This window comes from Microtus pennsylvanicus, chromosome 9, assembly GCF_037038515.1.
Source record: "Microtus pennsylvanicus isolate mMicPen1 chromosome 9, mMicPen1.hap1, whole genome shotgun sequence".
In the NCBI taxonomy this organism is placed as follows: Eukaryota; Metazoa; Chordata; class Mammalia; order Rodentia; family Cricetidae; genus Microtus; species Microtus pennsylvanicus.
The window spans coordinates 36051066-36069777 of NC_134587.1; the positions used below are offsets into that span (position 1 = coordinate 36051066).

General features: G+C 35.8%; 1 protein-coding gene across 1 annotated transcript in view; it reads left to right on the forward strand.

Annotated features, from left to right (window-relative positions):
* Lrp1b (LDL receptor related protein 1B) overlaps positions 1–18712 on the forward strand; it is a 1720116-nt gene that overhangs the window by 1129903 nt on the left and 571501 nt on the right. The gene's annotated exons all lie outside the window — the stretch shown is intronic.

Sequence of the window (18712 nt, forward strand, 5' to 3'; positions counted from 1 at the left end):
TGCATCTCTGATAGCTTCTCCAATTTCTTTTTTCAAAGACTTGAAGTTAATGTCACATTGATTTTTCCCTTGCTTGGTTAGTGTTACACCAAGATATTTTATATCATTTGTGGTTACTGTGAAAGGTGTTTCCCTGATTTCTTCTTCTGCCCATTTATCGTTTGTGTTTAGAAAGCCTACTGATTATTTTTTTTTCAGTTAATCTTTCAGTCAGTCACATTTTGGAAGGTATTTATCAACTGCAGAGTTATTTGTAAGACTCTTTGGGGGTCATTTATGTATACTATCATAACTTTGACAAATAAAGATACTTTGACATCTTCTTTGATTTCCTTTTGTTGTCTTATTGCCCTTGCTAGAATTTGAGTACTATATTAAATATATATTGAGAGAGTGACAGCCATGTTTTTATTCCTGGTTTTAGTAGAACTGATTGGAAATTTTCTCCATTTAATTTGATAAAGGCTACTGGCTTGCTGAAAATTGCATTCATTATACTTAGATATATTTCTTGCATCCCAAATCTCTCCAAGACCTTTATCATGAAGGGGTATTGATTTTTGTCAAAAGCTTTTTAAAAATCTAACGAAATGATCATAAGGGTTTTTTTTTTACTTACAGTTTGTTTATATGGTGGATTATATTGACAGATTTCTCTGTGTTATACCATTCCTGCATGTCTGTGATAATGTCTACTTAATCATAGTGGATGATGTTTTTGATGTGTTCCTGGATTCATTTTCGAAGCATTTTATTGAGTATTTTAGCATCAATGTTCATGAAGGATATTGGTCCTTAATTCTCTTTCTTCATTTTGTCTTTATATAATTTATGTATGAGGGTGACTGTGGCCTCATAAAATGAATTTGGATATGGTCCTTCTATTTCTATTTGTGGGGTAATTTGAGGAGTGTTGAGTACTGGAATTACTCCTCTTTGAAAGTCTGGTAGAATTCTACAATAAAACTATCTGGGCTTTTATTTGCAGGGGTGGGAGATAAAGGGGAGACTTGTGATTGCTTTTGTTTCCTTAGGAGCTATAGGTCTATTTAAACTGTTTATCTGATCTTGATTCAACTTTGGTAAGTGTTATATATCACTAAAATTACCCATTTCTTTTAGATTTTCCATTTTGTGGAGTACAGGCTTTTGCAGTATACTTAATGTTTCTTTGAATTGCCTCTTTGTCTGTTGCTGTATCCACCTATTTTCTCTCTGCCTCTTAGCTTAGATAAAGGTTTATCTATCTTGTCAATTTCCTCAAAGAACCACATCTTTGTTTCAGTAATTCTTTGTATTGTTTTTATTTTATTGTCAGTTTTAGTTTGATTGCTTCCTGGCCTTCTACTCCTCTTGGGTGTGTTTGTGTCTTTTGGTTCTGGAGCTTTTATGTGTGCTGTTAAGCTGATAATGAAAGTTCTCCAAATTCTTTATATAGGCACTTAGTGCTATGAATTTTCCTCTTAGAACACCTTCTATGGTGTCCCATAACTTTGGGAATTTTGTATATTAATTTCCTTTGAATTTTATGTCTTTATTTTCCTTCTTTATATCAACCTTGACTCAGTAGTCATTCAGTAGAGAGTTGTTCAGTCTCCATTCGTTTGTAGATTTTTTTTGTCCTTGTTGAAATCCAGCTTTAATCCATGGTGGTCTAATAAGGCATAAAGCTTTGTTTTAATTATCTTGTATTTGTCCCGAATTGCTTTGTGACTGATTATATGATCGGTTTTGGATAAAGTTACAAGAGGTGCTGTGAAGAAGATATATTCTTTTTGTTTTGGTGAAATGTACTGGAGATATCTTTTAGGTTCATGTCATTCATAATGTCTGTAGATTCCATTATTTCTCTATTTAGTTTTTTTTTTCCTGAATGATCTTTAACAGGCTTTTTCTTGGTCATCAACCAGCTCCAAATCATGACATGGATTCTTCTTATTAGTTATTAATGCTTGGCATTATCTTATGCTTGTCCCACAATTCCAATAACATAATTTAGCCTATTTTTCTTCATCTATGTTTTGCATTGGGCCTTTTAACTTTTGTTTCTTTTGTACGCCCTACTCCAAGTCTGACTGACTGGAGGCTGCCTGGCTGACTGGCCCCAGGTGTCTTTCATCCTCACTCTCTCCTCCTGAGCCTAAATCCCTCCTTTTACTTATTCTATCTGCCTAGGAGTCCTGTCTGTCACTATACTTCCTAACTATTTGCCATTCAGCTTTTTATTAGACCTACTAGGTACCTTTGTCAGACAAAGCTACACATCTTTAGATCATTAAACAAATGCATAAAAAAACAAAAGTAACATCTTGTTGAGTAAAAGTAATATTTCACATCAACTGTCCATTCGTGAGAATGGGGTATTGAAGTCTCCACTATCAATGTGTAAGAGTTGATGTATGGTTTAAGCTTTAGTAATGTTTTCTTTCCAAATGCAGTTGTCCTTGCATTTGAGGCATAGATGTTGGAAACAACCATCACCTTGGTGAACCTTTCCTTTGATCAGTATGAAGGGTCCTTCCACATATTTTTTGATTAATTTTGGTTTGAGTTCTCTTTGGTTGGATATTAGAATAACTACCCAAGCTTGTTTCTTGGGACCATTTGCTTGGAAAATATTTTTTCAGCCTTTTTCTCTGAAGAAAAGTCTGTCTTATGTTTCTTGTATGCAACAAAATGGTGGGCCTTTTTTTGGTATCCACTCTGTTATGTGTGCCTTCTTATTTGAGAATTGAGTCCATTTATATTGAGTGATATCAATGGCCAATGATTTTGGTAGTGTGTGTGTGTGTTTCTGTTACTTCTTTGGGTTATGCTGGTTTGAGCTGATTTATTGCCTATATTTTTGTGGGTATAGTTAAACCTCTTGGGTTGGACTTTTCCTTCAAGTGTTTGTATAGGGCTGGATTTGTGGTTAGATGTTTAAATTTGACTTTATCATGGAGTATCTTGTTTTCTCTATCTGTGGTGATTGAAAGTTTTGCTGGGTATAGTATTCTGGGCCAGCATCTGTGGTCTCTTAGCATTTACAGTGCTTCTGTCCAGGTCCATCTGGCTTTTACTGTCTCCATTGAGAAGTAGGGTAAAATTATAATAGGCTTGTCTTGGGCTTTACTTGGGCTTTTCCATTTGCAGCTTTTAATATTCATTTTTTGTTATGCATGTTTGCTGTTTGGTTTATTATGTGGGAGGGGACTTTCTTTTCCGGACTAATCTATTTGGTGTTCTGTAAGTTTCTTGTACCTTTATAGTTATGTCCTTCTTTTGGTTAGGAATATTTTCTTCTATGATTTTGTTAAAAAGATTTTCTGAGCTTTCAGCTGGGTGTCTTCTTCTATTCATTTATTCTTTTTAGGTTCGGTCTTTTCATTTTATCACAGGTTTCCTTGATGTTTTGTGTCAGAAATTTCTTAGACTTAACCTTTTCTTTGACTGGTGTACCTATTTTTTTTTATCTTGTCTTCAACGCCTGAGATTCTCTCTTCTAATTTGCATCTGTAGTTCCTGTTTGCTTGCCTGACAATTCTGTCAGTTTGTGCTTTTTTTTATTGTTTCTATTTTCAGGTTTTTTACTTTTTGCTTTAACTATTTATTTCTTCTTTTTCTTGACACTCCTTAAGGAACCTATTGTATTCCTCCATGTTTCGTTTACCATTTCCTTTTTTTTATGAAAGAAATTATTCACTTCTTTTTTAGGAAACTGTTATATCTTTAAAGTTGGTGGTAAGGTAGTGCTCTTGTGGTTCGAGTGCAGTGAATATTCAGGGAGTGTTGTAATGGGATGGGTTGTTGTTGTATTCTTACACTGACGTTTAGGCAACAGGATTTGGAGCAATGATAGGCATAGGTGCCAATTTCTGTGTTTATCTTTGTTGGATAGAAATTATCTTCCTTGGTTTCTGTTTCCTCTCTAGTCTTCTTACTGTGGTTGTGTAGACAGTCTCTGCCTGAGTTGGGACCTGGACTTCTGATTGTTTATATGTCATCTGGTCCAGCAGCAGACTGCTGCCCAGGTTGGGGGCTGGAGTTCTGGTTATGTAAATGCCCTCCAATTCTTCCAGGGCTCCTCTAGATTTCAGTTTGCTGGCCTGACTTCAGGTGGAGTAGGACACTTCTGAAGGGTTTTCAGGAAGCTCCTGTGGTCTCTGGTTTTCAGGAAGCTCCACTGGTCTCTGATGTTCAGGATACTCATCAATCCTTTGGTTGAATAGGAAGCCTCTGCCAGAAGTGTGGGCCTTGCATGCAGGGAGCTAGCCTGGCCTATGGTGACATAGAAGTCTTCTGGGATAGGAGTCATTTAAATTAATCTTGATGATTGCATTTCAACATATTTATCATTTCAACATAATATTGCATTATTTTCTGGCCTATGCATGTAAATATGTAATTTCTATTTCTTATGTTTTGTGGAAGTCCCTTAGTCCCTATGATTTATTAGACATCTAAGAATGTGTGCATCATGAGCTTTCACTCATTTTATTTCTTCTACCATGTTGAGATTTTCTCCCTGTCTTCTAGAAATCCAAGTTATACTTTAAGCCTCACTAAACCAAGCATTTCTTTATTATTAAGTTTTTTCTTATTTCCATATATATTTCCCTGTATAGGACATTATATTCCTGGGTATGTATTGATCATGGTCTGATTTAACTTTTTGTAGTCCTATTTTTCCCCTTCTTCTTATTTATCGTTCCAATAAAATATGAAAAACATAAAGTAGGAAATAAAACCATGGGGATTCCTTTGTTTGAAGTAGCATCCAGTTTGTGAAAATTAAAATGTAATCAATGAAAATCATATTTTCAGAGATCATTAAATCACTTCAATTTTTATATTTTATTGTATAATATGTGGCTGTTTTTTCCTGTTAAAAATTGAATCATCGCCTATAATATTAAGGCATATTTATTATACTTTTTCTTCTTAAAGATTCTAAATCAATTAATCCTCACATGAAGCTAAAAAAAAGCAATTTATTGTGTGAGAAGTGTAATTTTGTTCAGAGTAGAGAAAAAAACATATCAAACTTGACCACAGATTGTTATGATCATAGTACAGTGAGACCTTAACTTATACATTGATAAAAATGAAATTATTAGATTAGTAGGGTGGATCAGCATCATGTGAAATAACTCATAGGTTAATAAGTGTCTACTTTTCTAAAATTAAACTATTGCATGCACGTTAACCAGGTTAACGTTAATCCCCTAATTGTGTTGGCATAAGTTCCTCCGGGAGGAAGTCCCTAGAGAACTATCCAATAACTCATAATTCTCTTGCTTTACACCTGCTTCGTTTATTATGTAGGAAGAAAACAAACATGTGTTATAACATTTAGGTGAAAATGAAGGTTTTCCTACATGAATAAATTAGCCAGTTGATAATCAATTACTCCTTGAAACAAAGAAATTAATGCCACTGTCAACATTTATGGTATTCCTAGTTATGTTTTATTATTTGATTTAATTATCTGTGTATAAAAGATTTTATTCTATATTTCTGTTATTTTAACTCTTTGGAAAAGCAAATGCCTCATAGCATATTAAAGATAAATTCTCATGGAACTACTAGACTTTAAAATAAATGTTTCATTTGTGTCAGGCATCCTTTCCTTTCCATCATTCTTTACATGGTTCCTTTGTTAAAAAAAATGTTTCTGCTCTTGAATTTAATGCATTTTTAATTTATATATTATTATTTAATAACTCATCTTGGCGTATCAAAAACATGAAAAGAAGGGAGAAAAAAGATAGAATATGTGGCTTTGTGATTCAAATGTAGAGACAGAACACACTAGTTCTTATTCCCTAAATTTTTTTTGTAGTGCTCTCATATTTTCTTTTTTGCATTTGAAATTCTCCATACGCTGGCCTGTATTACATTGCTGAACTGTTTTTTCTTAAAATTCATACCTAGTTACTTGCCAAGTATAAAGATTATAAATGACTATGACCACTAGGATTTTGGTTTTTCTTTAGTAAATTTACAAATTTCACTTTTCAATCTGCTCTCTTATTTTCTGCTTTTTAAACGTGCTCTATGTTGCCACTCCCTTCATTTCCAAACATCCTTCTTTTGAGTGTCCTCTACAATGTCCAGGAAATTGCCACTGAGTGTATGTATTCCCAGCTCTACCATCTGCTCTTTGGTGGGCAGCCTGTTGCCAGTTCACAACCTGGTTCTCCCACTATTGGGAAGAATAATAGCTTTTCTTCCTGATTCCTTTTAACCTGAATCAAATTACGTTTTCTCAAGAATGACACTTTTGTTCTTATTCTTCCAGTTTTTTTTTTTATTCTTTAGGAGAGGAAGTTTTATTGTTGCCGATTTATATTATGTTTTAGGAAGGATATTAGGAATGGAGATTCACATACTCTGAAATGAAATGGTCATCTTTGGACACAGGACATACCTCTTGCAATCTTTGGATCTCACACATATCTATGTGCACCCACTTGGCAAACTCCTTTCTGCACCGAAAAATTATGTGGTCCATTAAAATTTAATTTTTTTGACATTAACATCTTAAAGAACATCTGATTTCTTTCTTTACAATTCTGATTCCCTGGGTATCAGTAGGCCACTTAAAAAAATTATTTGACTGTGGCGGTGCAGAGATTGCTAAGTGGTTAACATTGCTTCTTACTTTTCATGAGGATTAAAGTTTAGAAAAAAGCACCACACCAGGCAGTTGAAAATCTGAAGCTCCAACTCCAGGAGATCTGATGGATAAGCTTCTGTGCTTGGAAGACACCTTTACAGAAGCACACAAACACACACACACACACCACAAATATATACATGGATGTTGGTTATATGTTCCCTTTCTTGTCTCCTTAAATTAGGCTGAGTTTTATTGGCACTTTAAATTTTCTTCTATTCCTCAGAATTCTCAATGAGTCTCACTCACATTCTCAATGACCTTGGCTTTTTCTGCCAGCTATTGCTTTCTTCCTTCCACCTCTGAACTTTCCCCTTGCAGTGCCCTCGGGATGCAACTATATGCTGCAAATTCAGTAGCATCTTGACCTCAACACACAACAATAAAAATACCATCATCTACCGAAAATGGTAGTTTTTTAAGAAACTAGTTTCTCTAGCTGATGAAGAGGAAAGCACTGGAACAAAGAATAAATAGGCTTTTCATGGACAGAAGGAGAGGGGAATGTGGAGTGGATTGAAGAGATCAATCCTATGGGAAAGGACAAAGTGATCAGGAGCAGCTGGCCTACCTTGTGGAGAAGTGAACAGTGAGAGACGAAAAGGCAGTGAGATGAAGCTGTAAGGTACTTGTAACATGGCCTTGGGAAAATGATGCTTTTCTAACTCAGTCTCCACCCAGATCTTTTAGTATCACTCTGGGTCTTAAGTTTTTCTGCATGTTCTTCAGGGCCTTCACTTTGCTGTTCTTCTCTGTAAGCTGGTATTTTATTCATTTCCAATGACCATCTCTGGAGCTTTAGTATAAGTGTTTGGAGACACAGTGTATGCACATTCACAATGTACACACACACACACACACACACACACACACACACCTCACATGGAGCACAGTGCTTATCACTCACTGTCTCCTTGCTCTTTTCTGATAGGTAGCATCAGCCATTACCATAGCACACTCACATTTTCTTTAAAATTTTGCACTCTGTAATCTCTCTCACACTGTCTTCTTAGGGAATAATTCCTCCAAGGTATTTACTTTAGTTTTATTAATAACTTCCATTTATTAAAAACTATGGGTATTAAATACTATTGGTAGAAGCATCTCTCATTGACTAGGTATAGAAATTGAGACCAGAAAAATAAACTCATTGGTTCAAGGCTTGTAGCTTAGAGGTAGTAGAGCAAAGGTGTTGAGATTTATTCTCATGACTCTCTGATGCCAGCGCACAGCCCTTTCTCAGGGCCATGTGCTCTCACCTTCTCACGAAAATACCTTTGAATATCTGACTTTCAAGGGCTTGCTCTTTTCAACCTTTCTAACCAAGATTTCTTAGTCAAATAATTTATACATATTTTGCAAAATACAATTTTGTAGCTAGTAGCACATAGCATACTAGTTGTGAAATCTTATTTTAAATAGTCTGGCCTTTTATCTTTTCTTCCACAACACAGATACTCATCACTTCATTTGTCACCCTCTTTCTCTTTATCATTATGAGATCATAAATGAAGGGATGAATTAATTAAATCACTTCTTAGTACAGAACCATTATTCTTTTATATAGGATATTCCTCCTATTTTCCCCTCTTTTGTTTTTTTCTCTAAAGCCCTCTTCTCTTCCTTGCCAAGAGGAGATCATTCAAACTTGGGTCAGATATTTTCTTATAAAGTATGGGTCATAATGTTTATGACCCATTGCTTTTATTACCTGTGATATGCATGCCACTAATGTCCTATGTGTAATCACTAGATAGTATCACATGATGTTGCTTATCCATATACCAAACAATTCTTTCAGCTTGCTCCCAACTCTTTACACTAATAACAATTCTTACAGTTGTTCACATGGATATTTCTTATAGGGTATTGGAACAATTTCTTTAATCCCCAAATAGTTAAGTACTCATTACCTAAGAAGCAGCAGTTTAAGGGAAGGAAGATTTATGTTGACTCATGATTTGAGGACATCTGGTCCATCACAGTAGTGAAAGAATAATCATGGGCAGTTGTCTTTGTTAGGGTTTCTATTACTGCAAAGAAACACCATGACAAATAAACAAGTTGGGGAAAAAGGGTTTATTTGATTTGTATTTCCATCTTGCTGTTCATTATTGAAGGAAGTGATGACAGAAACTAAAATATGACAGGATCCTAGATACAGGAGCTGATGAAGAAGCCGCGGAAAGGAGCTTCCTAATGGCTTGCTCCACATGGTTTGCTAAGCCTGCTTTCTTAAAAAAGCCAGGACTACCTGCTCAGGTACCCTCCAAGGCCTGGTCCATTGGATTTTATCATAGAGAAAATGCCTTACAGTTGGATTTCACAGAGGCAACTGTGGTGCCTTTATCTCTGATAACTCTAGCTTGTGTCAAGTGGATAGACAAAACAAGCCAGTACAACGTGGTTCTCTGGTGGTGGGAGCACTTGGCTGTTCCTTGATATTTGGCATCAACTTTAAAGCAAAAAACACTGTCTGAAAGCATATTAGCATACAACAGAGAAGCACTGTTCATTTTGCCTTTCAGCTGGCAGATAGATGGACTCCATGTTTAATAAGGTCCCCAACTGTCAACATGACAAAGGGTCATGAATTGGGAGACTAATTCTACAAACATGTGCATCTGGAGAAACATTTAATTTTCCAACCACAGTGTTCCAATCTCACCTCTGACAACTTGTCGTCAAACTTGCCTTCAGCTAGCTCAGCTTCAAAATTGTCTCCACAGTCCCCAGGGCCAGCCTTTTCCAAAAGTCCCAGGCCTTCTAATACTCAGGAAAGTATCTTAACAATTACTTACCTTCAAATCTGAAAAAAATAAGCTACATATTTATGATATAGAGTGGTATTAAAGTAAGCAGAAGGATGTCTTGGAAAGACCAGGCTTAAGATAGGATGAAGCCTAATTTTTCTGAGAAAATGCCACACTGACATCCAAAGGGGCGGTACCAGCTTGCATTCCCACCAGCATTGCAGAAGTGTTCCCTTTTCCCCACAACTTCTCCAGCATAAGTCGACATCAGTGCTTTTGATCTTAGCCATTCTTACAGGTGTAAGTTGGAATCTCAGAGACTTTTTTGATTTCAATTTCTCTGATGACCAAGGATGTTGAAACAACCTAAATTCCCCTTGACCGAAGAATGGTACTTTTACACAATGGAGTACTACACAACAGAAAAAAAAATAAAAATAAAAAATAAAATAAATAAAAAAGGAAATGCAGATTTCAACAATTTGTCACTAGACAAAAGGAAGTGACAGTTTTATAAACATAAGCATAAAACAGAGATATTAAAAGTAACTGAAAAGTTGAGACCGTTAAATGGAAAGAAACATCAAAAAAAATTAAAAGCTGATGTACAGATGACTTAAATTCAAAAGTTTGAGTAAAACTTAAAAGTCCATCTTTGCCTTCATTTTGTAGGTCTGTTCCCTCTTCCTTTGGGAGTAGTGCACTTCAGTTTTATTTGACTATTCTTCATTCTCTAGATGGCTCTTGGTGAAGAATGAAGAAAAAGGGGTAATGACACACATTGAGGCTGGGAGATAGTAAACCATTTACCACAGTATGAGAATGTTCTCCGTAAACATATGACAAAACATAGAAAGTCAAACAAGACTAGCTGTAGAAACAGAAAAATACTCAGCCCATCTGAAATCACAAGGAATATTTGCCAGTGCAGCATCGTTCTTTGTTTGAGGGGAATATGTTTGATAAGGAGGCAGAGCTGATCATACAGAATTGTGAGTTGCCAAGTTACAGTAATAATTTGCCTCAAAACTGTCTAGATTAACAGGGAAGAACTTTTTTTTTTTTTTTGGTTTTTCGAGACAGGGTTTCCCTGTGGCTTTGGAGCCTGTCCTGGAACTAGCTTTGTAGACCAGGCTGGTCTCGAACTCACAGAGATCCGCCTGCCTCTGCCTCCCGAGTGCTGGGATTAAAGGCGTGCGCCACCACTGCCCGGCTTGGGAAGAACTTTTTTTAAGCCAATCCTCCAATCTCAAAATGTCTCATAAAATTTAGCAAGACTTAAAGGAAATGAAAGAGAAGATAGTTAACCATCTTCTGAGTGTGTTTCACATTGTCCTTGGGAAGGACTAATTTTATAAGAATTCTTCACAGTAAGTGTGGCTGTTGTTACCTTTGTTTAGCACAGGTGCCATCTCTTATACAAAAGCAGGAAAATTCAAGGTTTTTTATTTAGTAAGACACTCGAGCTTAAGCTGCTAAATTCAGTCACTTATTAGCTAAGAATGAGTATACTGGAAAAATTGTTACATGCATATAAAAATAGGTAGCTACATCACAATGAACTGATATTCGTTCTGAACTGAGGTTGTGTCAAATGTAGTTAATGTGTCTATGACAAAATGGAAACAAACTTGAAAATTATTCACTGGTTTTTATCGCTCAATATTTATATATATATTTCCTTTGGTTAAAGTGAAAACGCTGTATAACTTGGGATCTTAAAATTCAGTCTTCTTGATTTCCCACTAGTTTAGGAAGTAACGTATTGGATTACTCATTGCAGTTTTATTCTCCCAAAGGGAAAATAATATTCAGAAAGCAAGCAGAAATCTCAAAGGTATGGAAACTAGTAGAAGCTATCTAGACTCAGCATTCAAATATGAAAGATTATAAAAATGTATAGTTTGGTTTTAGAGCTCTGGGAAACCACTTTCTCATAGTAAAGCATGATTATGTAACTATTTATCAAACAGGGTTTTCTCAGACCAAAGAGAGTATAAAATACCAGAACTTGAAAAATCTTTGAACATTTTTGGTTACAATGTTTCTAAAGCAATGAAATAGTCACTAAATTTAAAGCCCTCTGTGTACATGTCTTGGAATCTCCAAAGTAATCACCTTGTGTAGCTAGCTTGTGTGTTTATGCTCTCAAAAAATATGGTGTTACTTGTTTTCTGAAATTGCATAGATTATGTATAATATAGTCATGTGGAATGAGTATTCTTAGTCTCTAAGAGTATTTTGCGTGTTATTTTTACTCTTATGCTCATTTCACCTAACTGATATACAGCCTTCTACTGTCAACTTTCTTCTATCAAAGGCTTGGAAGTTGTTCCCAATGGTGTGTTGTATCAAATTCACGTGACACATACTCATCTCAGTATGCACAGCTGAGTCACATGTTCAAATGCACATGCTGCTTCAGCTGTGCAGGTTCATTTCACTATCATAAAATGTTTCCAAGAAGTGTGGACATATTCTACACACCATGCTGGACAGGTCGTGAGGGTTCATAATTCTCAAGCTATCGTTCCACGAATTACACTAGCCAACAAGAAACAAGAAATCCTTCTCAGACGCCCACAGGCTTTTTAATTCTTTCATTGTATTCATTTGCTGATCCTCACTTTATTTCTTTACATAATGGGGACAGTAAAGGCAGCTGCCTCAAAGAGCATCCTGTGGGCTGAAGTTGTCATTGCTATTGTGAAGAACAATTCTACTATATGGAAAACAAACTGTTTTATGGAAATTTTTATCTCCTAAACAGTTACAAGAGTACCACTGGGAATTAGCATGTACATGTGTGTGCGTGCACACACACACAAACACACACACTACAGATAAGAGTAAAAGCAGGTTTAAAAAAACCCACCCAGTTAATTGAATGTGTTCCTTCTGTTATTTTAGTTGATATGAATCTATACTAGTCCTCTCAGTTCCTACAGTTACCTTGTTATATATCAGTGAAGCATGTGTGGACCACTACCATTCTACAGATTATTGGGAAGACTTCAAAGTACTTCTTTTGTCTCATATTTATTCTCAATATTTATCTATTTTTCTATCTCTCTGTCTATCATCTATTTGTAATATTTGTGGCCCTCAGCAGACATGATGGAGAAATCCGTTCTCCTCTTCCACCATATGGGTCCAAGGGATTGAACTCTGGTTGTCAGGTTTGGATAAGAGTTTCTCTACACAGTGAGTCATCTCTCTGGCCCACTTTTCTCCTTCATTACTCCTCTCCTCCAGTTGTTCTTTCATTCATTTGCTTCTTCCTTATGTCCCTTCTTTCCCTCCCACCCTCATCGCTATTTCTTTCTTTCCTTCCTTCATTTGTCTTTTATTCTGTTTGTCTTTCTTTCCACCCTTTCTTTTCTTCCCATTTTCCTTCTTTCACTCTGGAGTGAAGGTCAGAGATTTATGACTGAATTGAGCTTTCAATTTGGTAGAAATTCTTAAATTTTAAAGTTTTAAAATCAAATATATAACACCTTTATCTAGAGAACAATCCATCTCACTGACACTATTTTTAAATTTCTATACTTTCTTTTTTGGTTTGTTATCTATCTTGCTTTCCATGCACTCAATTTACATAGGTATATGCATGGTTCTGTGCTCATGTAAAACCCTGTCTATATACAAGTCAACCTTGCCATTGCTTTACTTATATTTTCCACCCTTCCAATGAATGTCTTTGGGGTTTGTGTTTTGTTTGGGTATTTGATTTTTTTAGATAACCATTTTTATTCGGTTTTATAAAATTTATTCTCATACTATTTTTCTCTTTGCTTTGACTTATTTCATTTGATTTTCTTTATCTTTGATTTTTTTTATGGGTGGATTGTGTGACTGTCCCCCAAAGAAATGTAAAAACATTCAGAGGGCACTAATAATAGATCAAGGAAATGATTCTACTCAGGTCTACCTTGGTGAACATTGATGATTAAAAGGCAACTTCATCACTCACACCCTACCCCAACACGAGGATGACTCCAAACAGTTATGTTCCTGGAATTTTTTTTTGTACTCAGCACATAGGCAACTCCATCATAGATTACCACCTCTCTGAGTAATTAATTACTGCTTAATTTCATTACCTTTTTGAACTTTATGGGTTTCCTTCCCTTCAGAAGGGGGTTTCAATTCCGAACAAGTAGCTACATAACAGATGAGTTGCCTGTTTTATTCATTAGACACAAGTACATTTAGACGAAGCAGTATGAGTTGCTGGCAGATTGCATTTGCACCTTTATAACAGTTCTTAGAGCTTGGTCACTCCTCACAGTAAATCTACAGGCAGCAGAGCCATAGAATCTGTATGAAATTTGGAATGAATATTATACAGCTTGTAGCTTTCATAAAATTGCACATTCATTACACAGTTTAATAACAAGTAAATTGAGATGTGGTTTATAAACCATGAAATTCACAATTTGAGTGTGTTCATTTACAGCAACCCTTACTACATTCTAAAAAGAGAATGTGTTAATTGACCCCAGAATAAAGGGCAGGCTTTTTAACCGTCATTCCTGTGTACCTACCTCACATCCTGGAAACTCCTAATATATTTTGTGCTGATATAGATGTGTTTGTTCTGGACATTTTCATCCAAACACACATTATGTGTGTGTGGATAAAAAGCTTGTTCCACTTGGAATACATCAGTGTTTGGTTTGTTAGAGTATTGATGAATAATGTCAATTGGCAAGTAGATTATTCCCACTATAGAAGCTATTAGGAACAATGCTGATATGAATATCTGTATAAATGTTTTGAGTTGACATGTATTTGTGATTGTCTTTAAAAGTGTATGAGTAGGTTTGGAATTGCTAGCTACTATGGCAACTTTATATGGAAATATTTAAAAATTTGGAAAACATCAAACTGCTTGACAAAATGGCTGCATTCTTCGAATGTTCAACCATCTGTGTAGGAGGGTTTCGATATCTGCAGTTTTAACATCTGTAATTATCTATGAGGGTATGAAAGAGGTCCTTGTTATGTTCTGCATTTATGTTTACCTGCTGACAGATGCTATGGTGAATTCTTTTTGGTTTTTCAAGACAGGGTTTCTCTGTAGCTTTGGAGCCTATTCTGGAACTAACCCTTTTAGACCAGGCTGGCCTCGAACTCACAAAGATCCACCTGCCTCTACCTCCCGAGTGCTGGGATTAAAGGCGTGCTCTACCACCGCCCAATCTGGAGAATTCTTTTAAATGGTCATGATAACTCACTCACCATCCAGACAAAAGTACCCAACTCTACATCCTTTATATAGGAGCGTCAAATGTTCACCATTGTATTACAAACCTTCTTACCTTCTTTATCTGTTTAGATATGCGTCTATCATCAAATCTAGGCTTGAGAAGCATTCTGTTGTCTGTGCTGTTTTCTCACCTTCTGGATAGACACACACACACATTCTAGAACAACAATATTTTATGTGTGGAAACAGGTTCCCCACACCATCCCTTTAAAAGACATTTTTTTTCCCTTACACTGAGCAGCTCTCTCTGGGAATTGGGCTTTGGGCTCCCTCCAAACCCAAACGCTCCCTCTGATGGCTTCTGCTTGTTTGTTTGTCAAAGCTCCCTGGGAGCTAAATTGGCAACGCATGAATGCATATTAACATATATTTTTTCTGTTCTTAATTCAACAGACCAGAAAGTGATCTATAAAAATACTAGGCATTGACTTTCTGGTCTCTATAATCTGTACACTAGTATACACACATACAATGAACATACATGATACAAAAAAGAACACTGGATCATGCACACATAGTATACACACACACACACACACACACAAACATACCCAAAGAATCAAGAAGTGTGAGTGGAAGAAAGGGAGAAAAAGTGAGAAAGCAACCTTATTAGCACTTGGCACTTGTTGTGCATCTGTGCAGCAGCAGGCAGACCCAGGCCTCTGCTGGTGACTATTAAGTACAGCTGGATAGCTTAACTCAGAAATTGTCAGCTTATCACAGTTGGTGGCTGAAACTAGACACTGAAAGTATTAACAGATCTCTTATGGCCTAATCAGGTAGTCTTTGCCACAATGATTTGAGACCTAAGTGTTTTCTCCTTATAGATTCCGAATCTATTTTAATCAGATATGATAAGATCTTTTTATATGCAATCTCAATTTCCATAGTATCAGTTAGCTGTTGTTGCAGTGATGTGCAATAAAGGCCACAATGCTGTGCAGCACCTATTCAGAGCACAAAAGTGGTCACGGCTACATACCTAGTGGTACTCACATCTCTGGAGGTATTCTGAGTAGGTTTCCTTATCTTGGCAATGCTTGCCTATACATTTCTCAGCCTGAGGCTGGATTTGGCTCAGCTCCCTTTGAGAAACTTCCTTTCATGCTTGGCTCATCACCTGTACTAACTATCGGCTCCTACAAGATAGAGACTGGAATAATGTACCATAAAAGTCATGAGTCTTTATGGGGTACTTGATCAGGAAAGACTCCTCAGAGCAAACGAGATGAGTGAGGAAAGCAGAATTGGTTACAATAGACACAAACTTAGTTCAAATTAATTAGTTTCAACTATAAATTTCGATCTCCATGGGAACTAGCCTCATCAGGTCTTTTTTGCTTCCTTCTCTGTTCCTGTTTTTCTCTTCTGCAGTAATCATTCAAGTTACCAAAAACATAAACACTGCCATAGAGTTCAGTGGTCATAAGAAAATAAAAGAAATAATTTCCATTGTCTCACCTGGACCACATACCCACCTGATTACATTCCTGTGGACAGAGATATTATGAGAGTTCCTATTCAAAGCGCTTCCTTGGACTTAAAAACTCAATGGTTCATGGTATCTTTTTCTTTAATTGTTGTGGTCATAGGACTTCCTTTAATACATGTCAGAGGTTTTGTTATGTTGTGTTTTATTTTCATTTAGTTCTGGGAAAATTCTTAAAATTTTCTCAATTTGTTCTTTGACCAATTCATTATTCAACCATTAGTTGCTTAATTTCCATAGACTTGTGTGCTTACTAAAGATTTCTTTGCGGTCAATTTTAAGTTTTATTCCATTATGGACAAATAGGGTATAAGTCATTTTAGTCTTTCTAAATTTGTTAAGACTTGCTCTGCATTCTAGGTGCAGTCTGCTTTATATTGAGAAGTCAGCTACCATTGGCTTCTAAGAAGAATATATATATTTTTTGCTGTATGAGAAGAATATACTATAGATATCTATTAAGTTCGTTTGCTATATGGTCTCAATTAATTCTTGAGTTTCTGTATTTACTTTTGCCCAGATGAACTCTCTATTGAAGAAAGCGGGATACTGTTATCACCAAATACTAATGTGTTGATGCTAATCTGTGCATTTGGTGCAAATATATTAGAATTATAATGTGTTCTTTGTAATTTAGTTCCTTTATTAGAATGAAGTGCTTTTTTTTACCTCTTTTCATTAGTATTAGTTCAAAGTCTATTTATGTCAAATACTGATATAAATGTCCGCTTACTTTCTAGTATTAATTGATTGAAGTAGTTTTGTCTATCCTTTCACTTTAATGAGGTGTCTTTAGGGTTATGATGTGTTTAGTGAATAAAACAGGTAGATGACATCTATTTCTCAATCCCTTCTTTCAGTCTTTGTGTTGGAGATTTAAAGCCATTAATGTTTAAAGTTATTTCTGAGCAGTGTATATTGATTGAAGTCATTCTGCTTTTTTTTCTGTTTATGATAGCAATGTTATTTTGTGTTTTCAAGAACTATAGCTTTGTTTTCTTTCTACAGTCTTATTTCTTATACTTATTCCTCATACTGCCCAAACTATTGTTGTATTAAGAGACTGCTTGTTTGTTCCCGGTGCTCCTGAACCGAAAGAACCAAAGAGAACCTATATTATTTGCAATATTGTTTTGCCAATAGCTTAAACATACTTCTGACTCACTCTTTTTTAATTGATTTTATTGAGCTATACATTTTTCTCTGCTCCCCTCCCTTCCCCTCTCTTCCCTTTCAGCCCTCTCCTAAGGTCCCCATGTTCCAAATTTTCCCAGGAGATCTTGTCCTTTTTTATTTACCATGTGGATTAGATCTATGTATGTCTCTCTTAGGGTCCTCATTGTTGTCTAGTTTCTTTGGGATTGTGATTTGTAGACAGCTTTTCTTTGCTTTATGTATAAAAACCACTTATGAGTGAGTATATATGATATTTTACACCTGTAAGAATAGCCAAGATCAAAACACTGATGACAACTATGCTGGAGAGGGTGTGAGGTAAAGGGGACACTCCTACTTTGCTGGTGGGAGTACAAATTGGTACAGCCCATTTGAACATCAGTATGGTAATTTCTCAGAAAATTCGGAAACAACCTTCCTCAAGACCCAGCAATAACACTTTTGGGTATATACCCAAAGGATGCTAAATTGGACCACAAGAAATTGTGCTCAACTATGTTTATAGCAGCATTGTTTGTCATAGTCAGAACCTGGAAACAACCTAAATGTCCCTTAACTAAAGAATGGATAAGGAAAAGTGGTACATTTAAACAATGGAGTACTACATAGCAGAAAAAAAAATAACAACCTTTGAAATTTGCAGGAAAATACCTAAATCTAGAAAACATCATATTGAGTGAGGTAACCCAGACAGACAAATATCATATGTACTCATTCTGGATAACTCTTATATCCTAATTAACCCATCTTCATTAATCAGTATATTGCCACGTGGCTGTGGCTCATCAGCAAAGTTTTGTCATGTCTGTCTCTGGCAGTGGCTACATGGCTTCTCTGTGACTCCGCCTTCTTTCTCCCAGCATTCAGTTTAGTTTTGCTTGCCTAGTTCTACTCTGCCCTATCACACAGGCCAACTCAGCTTCTTTATTTGTTAACGAATAAAAGCAACTCATAGACAGAGGGACCTCCCACATTATATTGCTTTCTATGTTTTCTTTGAGTTTAGTCTTTTGGTTCGAACTCTTTTTAGGCTGTTTTTATTATTAAAAGCTTTCTTTCTCCTTAGTTGTATATAATATTATAGACTGACAGTAATTGTCGTATAGAACTTGAAATTCTTTGCTCTTGAATTATCTGGCTTTCAAAGATTTCATCAAGAACTAAATTGATATTCTGATGGTTTTTCCATTATAAGTGTGATTTGCTTTTCTTGACGGTTTTCATATATTTCTTTTATTTTGTATACTTAGTGTTTTAATCATGTTTTGATGTGGGAAGTTTCTTTTTTCTATATGGTGTTCTGTGTGCTTCTTGATTCTCTACATCTTGTCTTCATGTGAGGAAGTATATTTCTATGATTT